The 8,691-nt window shown below is 29.0% G+C and overlaps 1 long non-coding RNA gene across 1 annotated transcript; it reads right to left on the bottom strand.

Annotated features, from left to right (window-relative positions):
* Positions 1-3,859: 3,859 nt before the first annotated feature.
* On the bottom strand, positions 3,860-4,630 carry LOC129297121 (uncharacterized). The gene is made up of 2 exons (XR_008590120.1): positions 4,210-4,630; positions 3,860-4,120 (listed from the first exon to the last, which is right to left on the bottom strand). It is a non-coding gene; the product is annotated as an uncharacterized LOC129297121 (long non-coding RNA).
* Positions 4,631-8,691: the final 4,061 nt, after the last annotated feature.

The raw sequence follows: 8,691 nt of genomic DNA, 5'->3' as shown, positions 1-8,691 counted from the left end.
TTTTTATTTGATTCATGTATTTATAATGAAAATTACTAAAAACACCCTAAACAATCTATCTATCTATTTATTTATATCTTCAAATCTTGTAGCAAGAATTTGATTAGCCAATTACATTTATCATCACACTTTTTCAGATTTAAAACCTTTATTAATTCTTGTAAAATAATAAGAGAGATAATTTTTTTTAAAGAAAAATCTGATTGGTTATATTTATTATCACATTCATATTTTATTTGATTTTTAATTATTTAATTTTTTACTTTCTCATATTCTGAATTAATTTTATTTCTCGGGACTCTCAGTAATTAAATTCTCCAAGTAAAGTTTGTAATTCAAAGCATCATTTCACATCTAATAATTAATTATTAATGTTAATATAATTAGGTGTCTAATTTTTATGGGGTTAAGTGGTGAAATGAGACTAAAGAAATAAGCCCAATAGTAGTATTTGTTGTAATCAATCAACTAACTTTTTTATTATATATCATATTTATATATTATGATATATATATACACATTTAATTATATATTTATATTTATATATTTTTATTTAAAAGTTGTAAGGGCAACCTCATTGGAAAAAGGCTTTTTCAAATTATATTTAATAGTTCATAATTCAAATTCATTTCATTTAATTATTGATATTAAAATTTTCTATCCCCAATTGTCATTAATCCCTCCGATCTTTTTTTTTAATCTTTTTTCATTGATTAAATTTTCTCGATCTCCTATCATCATTCATTTCGCCGTCTTCCTTTTGTTCAAATTCACATGGTTATCATAATTGTCTTTTTCCTTGACATTTCAAATATAGGGCGACATCTCTGCCAACATTTTTGATAACATGGATTGGAATTGGGCAACACTGCTAGAAAATGAAACCAGCTCCTGATATTGAAAGTAACATTCCAGCAAATTTTAATCACATTGCAGCGGCAATTACTATCCTGCCTCCTGCTCCACAACAAAGTAATTAGATTATAAGGTTAAAGAGCAAAAATACTTCAAAACTTTTCATCTAATAGCACCCAGTATTCTTAAAATAATGGTGTAAGAATACTTGTAAACTTCTTATGATAAGTTCAACAAATCACTATTTCATTAGATTTGACTAACATTTGTTAATGTTGATTGTCAAGAAAAAGGAAACAAATATGAGGTGCAAAAATACCTAAAAATTTTGTAGCGTTACAAGCCTTGCATCTGTAATTTGTCACCCCCAAACTTCACTACGCCTTGTGATAGCAGTCATCCCTAGAGAACTCCAACAAACACCTCTGTTTGATGAAGGCAAGATGCCATATAGGGCCCTTTTCTCTAAGTAAATGCTCAAAAGGCAAATACGTTGATCAACAGGAGTCTAGGTCATCATCTGCTTAATATCATAATGTATTGGGTGTGTTGTTCTAAAACCTGTTGGTTGCTTTGAAGAAAAGTAGATTGCATCTCCAAACAGTGTTCGAGATGGCCAATGCATTCAGTGGATTGCCTCTCCAGCAGAGTCATGGCTAGAGAGACAGGTTTGATACCTTTGGAGTTGCTTGCTGTTGTGATTACGGAGGAGAAGAACGCTTGAATATTGCAAGGTTGAATGGCACCAAAGTTAAGCAAGTTCAAGGATGGTAAATACAGTGCAATCCAAGTTGTCTCCTTGCTAGACAGGAGATGAAATTGTGAATCATTTGAATGCCCAACCAATTTTATCCTCAGCAACTACTTCTCAATAGCTTGGGATTCCGATGCAAATGACAACTTTGTATATATAATTTGCCCAATGATAAACATCCAAATTTGTTGCATGTTTAACAATTTGTATGTTTCCTAATGATGGTTCTTTATTAAATTTCATTTTTAACTTATTAAAACGTCTTTCATTATTGCAGGCCAATGATGGATAGAAGGACTACCTCTCTTAAAAAATTTAAGACATTTTTTAATATTAAATTTTTAAAAATATAAGGTATTTTTAATTTTGAATATATAATTAATGAGTTTTTTCTCCAGCAATACTTTTTATAAATAAATTATTCAATCATTCACTTTTAAGTAACAATCATATTAAATTAAAATAAACATAAAAAATAATATTAATTTAAAAATAATCAACTAATTTATTAAAGGGCATAATTTAATTAAAAATTTATTATATTTTTTGAGGGACAGAGTATTGAGAAAAATGTCCCTTGTATATATTTCGGACTTGAAACATTGCTAGTCAGACTCGCAATGAAGGGTAGCGAGAGGAGGTGACTGACCAACGGAGTAGCCTTACCAAACTTTCAATCCTTTCTTTGTATTGCATAATTGTAATGAATCTTCGGCCCAAGATAATTGCAATGGCATACATTACCTGTAAATTTCTTAGGAGAAATTGCTAAAAAATCAAATGCTAAAATTATTTAGACAAAAAAGAACAAGATTCTTCAAATGAATTAAGATATTGGCTTTTTCAAGAAATTTCTCATCCAACCTTAAATAATTTTACCCTGAGGTCTTTTTCAAGAATTTTCCTATGGCTTGATTCATTACAATCACTCATTGCTTTCGGTGTTTTAACTTAATTAAGACCCAACCTGACGCAAACCCCATGCGAATACAAAACCAACTTGATTTGACTCATTAACCACTTAAACCCAAAATATGAACAACTAGTTAGACCATTTTGAAGTGTTCCTTTATTATTACACTTATTTTAGTAATATTTTTTCATTAACTTAGAAATATTAATATAAACTTTCTTCTAAATTATTATAGTAAAATTTTGATATGATTCATTATTAACATTATATGAAATAAACTGGAAAGTTAAAAACTTATTTGCTTTAAGAGAACGAATAATATAAATAACACGCACACATATATAAGTTACATGAAAAAATTGAGGAACTTAAAACTTAATATATTTTATCTGAACAACTCTAAACTGTGAATAATATTGTTGATATTTTTATTGTTTAATTTACATATGCATATAAATATTTTTTCTTTTAATTATTATGTCATCTATTTTCGTTAAACCATGGAAACAGTAACCCACCAATCTTTCTAGTTTATCTAGTCCAGTTTCTTAAACATTGCTTCTAAAGCAGATCTCATTCATTCATGTAAAAGAATAAATTGTCTTAAGAATGATGTGGACAGAAACGGATTCCCTTCAAGAAACCTACAAGAGATGCAAAAGTTACATTCAACTGATTCAACATAACACTCATTCGGGATTTTCAAGGTTCAAATTTTTAAGAATTGAGAGAGGTGTTGAGTTTTGTACTTTGAAGTGTGGGGTCCAGATGTAGCTCAAGTAACAAGAAGCAGCAAAGGCATGTTATTGGGCAACGATGGACACCTCCAAGAGGCAGTTTATCAGATAAATGGGAATCCCATTCACCAGACACTTCCTCCACATTTCATTTACCAGACATGTAACAGTCCCTACTAACTTAAAAAAAGTAGGCACCTGACAATGTCTGGATCACAACAAAAAATGACTTCACAAAGCATAATGCCATACTAGACTGATAAAATCGGCTTCAAAAGGGCAAAACAAAACCAGAGAGTTCAAATTCTAATCAGTGGAAAGTCAAAACAAAGTCAAATTTACAATGCTTAGCTTAAAATACCAACACAATAAAACAAACATGTCACTATCTTATTGCACACAGCATAAATATTTGGGAACTAACACCTTCAAGATAAAGTTTATCAGATAAATGGGAATCCCATTCACCAGACACTTCATCCATATTTCATTTACTAGACATGTAATGATGTAACAGTTCCCACCAACTCAACAAGAAAAAGTAGGCAGCTGACAACGTCTGGATCACAACAAAATGACTTCACAAGAATACTGCCATACTGGACTGATAAAATGGCTTCAAAAGGGCCAAAAACCAGATAGTTCAAATCAGTAGAATGTGAAAACAAAGTCAAACTTACAATGCTTAACTTCAAGTATCAACATCACAGAACAAATATATCACTATCTTATTGTAATGCACAACATAATATTAACACAACTTTGTTGGCCCCAGGAAAGGGGGATTTGTGATGTGAAGCCCAGATGTAGCTCAAATAACAAGAAATGCAGAAATGCATATCACTGGGCAACGATGGACATCTGCAAGAGAAGTATTTGAGATAAATGAGAATCTCATTCATCAAAATCCTTCTCCATATTTTGTTTCCCAGACTTGTAACAGTCCCTACCAGACTAACAATGAAGGTAGACACCTGACTTTAAGTCTGGTTGACACAAATCAAGTTGCTTCATAGTTGACTGATCAAGTGGCTTCAAAAGCCTATAACACAGAGAGATCCAAACAGCAATAAGCGATTGATGGTGAAAAGTACAATAAATTGCTTCAATTTTGAAACAGAAATCCACTGTTTATTTATTTATTAGTGTATCAGCAGACCCAGTAGATGAATGACGAGAATAATGCATCTCACAATATTACAGATCAAGATAAATACTACTCCTTCTCAAGGATTTTTTTAGCAACCAGAATGAACGTGAAAGAAAAACGAAATTGAATCAAACGAAAGAAGAGAAGCTCGAAAACATCACATCACTAGCACAAAATCATGAGAAGAGGCGGCCGAGGAAGTAGAGAAAGGGAAGAACTGAATCGTTAGAAACCCTAATTGTCAAGGATGAGTTCGAACGGTAATATTTATAGGAAGGGATTCTTGACGACGATAAAAAAAAAAAAAAAAAATCCTTTCATATTAATTTGCGTAACTTCTGTTTTCTTAAAAAAAAAAAAAAAAGATGAGTTGTTATAATCTCTTTTATATAATTTTTATTTTAAATTTATAATTATTACTCAATAACTATATTATTATTTTTTTTTAAAGGTAAAATTTACTTTTGCCTTCAAATATATTTTTATTTCATTGTTTTTGAGTTCAATCATGGTGATTTATATCACTAATCACTAAAAAAGATGCAAGGGTAGAAAACTAAATTGAAAATCTAAATAAATTAGAGAGTCAATTATCAATTAATTAATTTAATTGTTATGGCTTTCCTCCAGAAATGATTTCTTTATGAGGGAAAAAAAGTTTTTTGAATTTTACTTTTATAATAAAACAATAATGAACCCAAAAAAAAAAAGGTTGATCCATAAGGATTTATCCATAACTTATAAGATGATATGGTCAAATCTAGATGATAATTTGAGAATCTTGTTAGTTAGTAATTTATAAATATTTTTATAAATGCTTTTTTAACCTTAAAGATTTATCTTGACCTAATAAACTTTCAAAACTCAACTCATCTAAATATTTTTTTATCAAAAGAATAATAACAAATGAATTATATTCAAAACATTCTTACATTAAAACGTAGTTTTTTCCTTTACATAATAGTTAATAAATCTATGCATGTAAAACAGATTAATAAGAGAAAATATATTCTCCTAAAATGTTTGAAGCAATCACTTCTTTACAATTGTCAAGTTTGGAGGAAGAAACCAGACTTGTATACAGTGATCTCTTTTAACTTTTAAGAGCTTCATTCCAACTATTAAAAAGATTTTTTTGAGATAATTTTTGTTTAACATGTGAATAATTTGACCAAATGATTTTGCCAAATTTTTTTTGATCAAATTATATTCAATATTTTTATCTTAAAAATTATATTGGATGCTCTTAAACTTTTGATTTATATGCATATACTAAAGAAATTTTCTTACAATTCCAAACAAATGAAATTAAGATTTAATTTTTAATATGATATCAAAGATAGGCTAACAATTTAATTGTATAAAACAGGTATTGTGTTAACAATTAATTTCATTTACAACGAATAAATTAAAAATATATAAAAATATAATTTCAGAACAAATGGAGAACAAGGTAAAATTTTGATTTTTAATAGGATTTAAAGGAATATATATATATATATATATATAATATAGGGAGAATGGCATGTAAGGATTTTGTAAGAATTAATGTCAAATTTAAAACTTTAGTATTGAAATATGGCAATAGAAGCACTGAAATTTGAGAACGTTAGTGTTAAAAAAATCATAATTTAACATTAATATTTTTATAAGGTCCTTATTTGTTATTCTCCATATAAAAGGTCAAATATAATTATGAAATAGTTTTTACTTATCTATATTTTCTATTTCTTGCATTCTTCCTCTTACCTTTTAGAAATCCTGTAACAGATGATTGTTTTCCTCAACTATCTCCTAAAACTAAGCTATCAAATTATGACCACTCAATCTAGCAAAAGCTTTAACAAAAAAAAAAGTAAAAAATTAAAAAGAAATTGTTGAGAATTAATGATAACCCAAGAAGCACCGATATGAGTATGAGCATCAAGTACGATACGATACACGAACACGGCAATTTTTTAAAATTTTAGGATACGGGTACGGCTATATAAATAATTAAATATTAAATACTTGGATGTTCAAAAATACAATTTCAAGATGTCTAATGCCATCACAAAATATAATAGAATAAGCAGTTAAGCAGTTAAGCACTACCAAGTAGAAGACAATGATCAACTTAAATTAATTCTAATATTCTCTTTCTTCATTGACACCACCACTTTCTCCTATAAGTTCTCTTTTCAAAATTGGCTCATCTAGAGATAAACTTGCAACGTTAAGATTTTTACATTATCTATTTTCCAATAATCTTCACTAATATCCCACAATCTACTTTCTCCAGTGGAATACTTCTCACTCTTTAGATGAAGATTTGAATGAACAAAACTAAATTCTCTACTTTTTTTAAAAGCATCTTGTTTCTCTTTAGTGAATGAACAAAAGAATAAGTGCTCCAATTTCTTTCACAACAAGATAATGAACATAGTTGATTAAGAAGTTTCAATACAGTCCTTTGAAGATTAGGGGCATCAGCATCATGATTGCTCTACCAAATTTTAGGCTCTAATATCCATCTATCTTATATGGAATTAACAAAAGAGAACTTATTTGAACATCTAAAAAACTTTAAAAACTCATTCATAACCAATTTACTCTCTTTTTCATCTGAAAACATCCTTCTAAGGCACTTTTTTTTTCTCTCAGTTGATATTTCAACATTTCAATGTGGAGGGACTCTATTTGGTGCACCTTCAAGCCATTATGTTATATAATACCTACAATAATATAATAACATCAATTGAAGTTGTAATGTAAAAAATAGTAAAGAAAAAAATTTCACGAACAAGAATAAGAATAACACACCTACGATTCAGTGAGTGAGTAAGACAATGTAGTGAACTGGCACTCTTTATCCATTGATCAATGATGATGTTGTAAACAACTTTATAAAATGAAGAGTAATTAGAGAGTGATTTTTTCTTATGCTTATAAATTGATTCCTTGATTTGTTCTATCATTGAATCCCACGTCTCATAAATCAAATAAAGTATGGGTCTATTTGTGTCAGCAAATCTCAGCATATCATAAATTGATTTGGTAAAAGAAAGAATACAATCAACCTTATCCCACCAAAGATCATTAAGAATTATGTTTTTAACAGTAGCGGCCTTTCTAACATCATTATCTCTATAAGCATTCCATTGTTCACTAATAACTAGTGCACGAAGAGAAGTTTTAATAAGTTTAAATCTCTTCAGCATCACAATTGTTGATGCAAATCTTGTTTCAGCTATGGTAAGCAACTTTAATGGCACAAATTCATTAAATATGGCCAATCTCATAGAATGATTCATGATAAATGTTTGGATGAAGAATGCATCATCCCTCACCTGAGTGATCCAATGACATCCTCCACAAACAATTTTATTTACCTTTGTATTTTTTACTGTACATATATTCTTCACGGCAAGATTAAGTATATGCATGTTTCTCACCACAAGTGCACGGGTTGTAGCAAGTAATATAATAAAAGTAAAGTATCGCTCACTTAAAGATTTGTTTAAAAACAATGATCAAACAAAAGACTTAGTGAGTTCAATTAAGTTCAGCCAAATATAATTAGGTGAAAATGATTTTGCAAATAAAACACTAGAAAATAAAGAAAAGTAATTGATTCACAAACTTCAAACACAAATTGAGATCTAGGATTATTTATTCTCCTTACATTTCATAACACAAAATTACCTCCTCTCATAAATGCTTTTAATGAAATAAGTGCTAACTTAAAATTCTAAAAATACTTGAACAAGTTCTCTCAAGTCATGAACAAGTGTTTAGTTAAATTAATTGCCCAATCTCTTGTTACAATTAATAAAACTCAATTTTAAACACCAACCTTAATATGGCTATGCAAGGCTAGCAAGTATATCTTTATCTTACTAGTAAAACCATTCATTTAACATGCAAATATCAAGTTCTTACACAATTTTACCTAAGTTCTACACTCAATTTAGCCTTCTCAAGCATTAATTAAGTGAACTCAATATCTAAATGGTAGCTAATCACTTAGAAGCATTAAGGAAAGAGGAGGAACATAATGTTAATCCATACAATGTTTTAAAATAATCTTACAGCAAAAAGTTTAGCTACTCATAAACATTAAAAAGCTACAAATATACAAGATATTTATAACCATTACAAGATTACAAGAAGAGAATGGAGAAGAAGCAAAGGAACTAAAGAATGTAGCTTCAAATCTTTTTAAAGCTTTAACTCTTGGACCCAACTCATCCGAAGCTCAAATCTTAACACAACAAAGCTCTCAAAGTGTCTTTAAGTGTTA

Source organism: Prosopis cineraria, unplaced genomic scaffold (genome assembly GCF_029017545.1).
Source record: "Prosopis cineraria cultivar Desert tree isolate PC_DT_omini unplaced genomic scaffold, ASM2901754v1 PC442, whole genome shotgun sequence".
Lineage (NCBI taxonomy): Eukaryota > Viridiplantae > Streptophyta > Magnoliopsida > Fabales > Fabaceae > Prosopis > Prosopis cineraria.
This window is presented reverse-complemented; position numbering and strand designations above follow the sequence as displayed.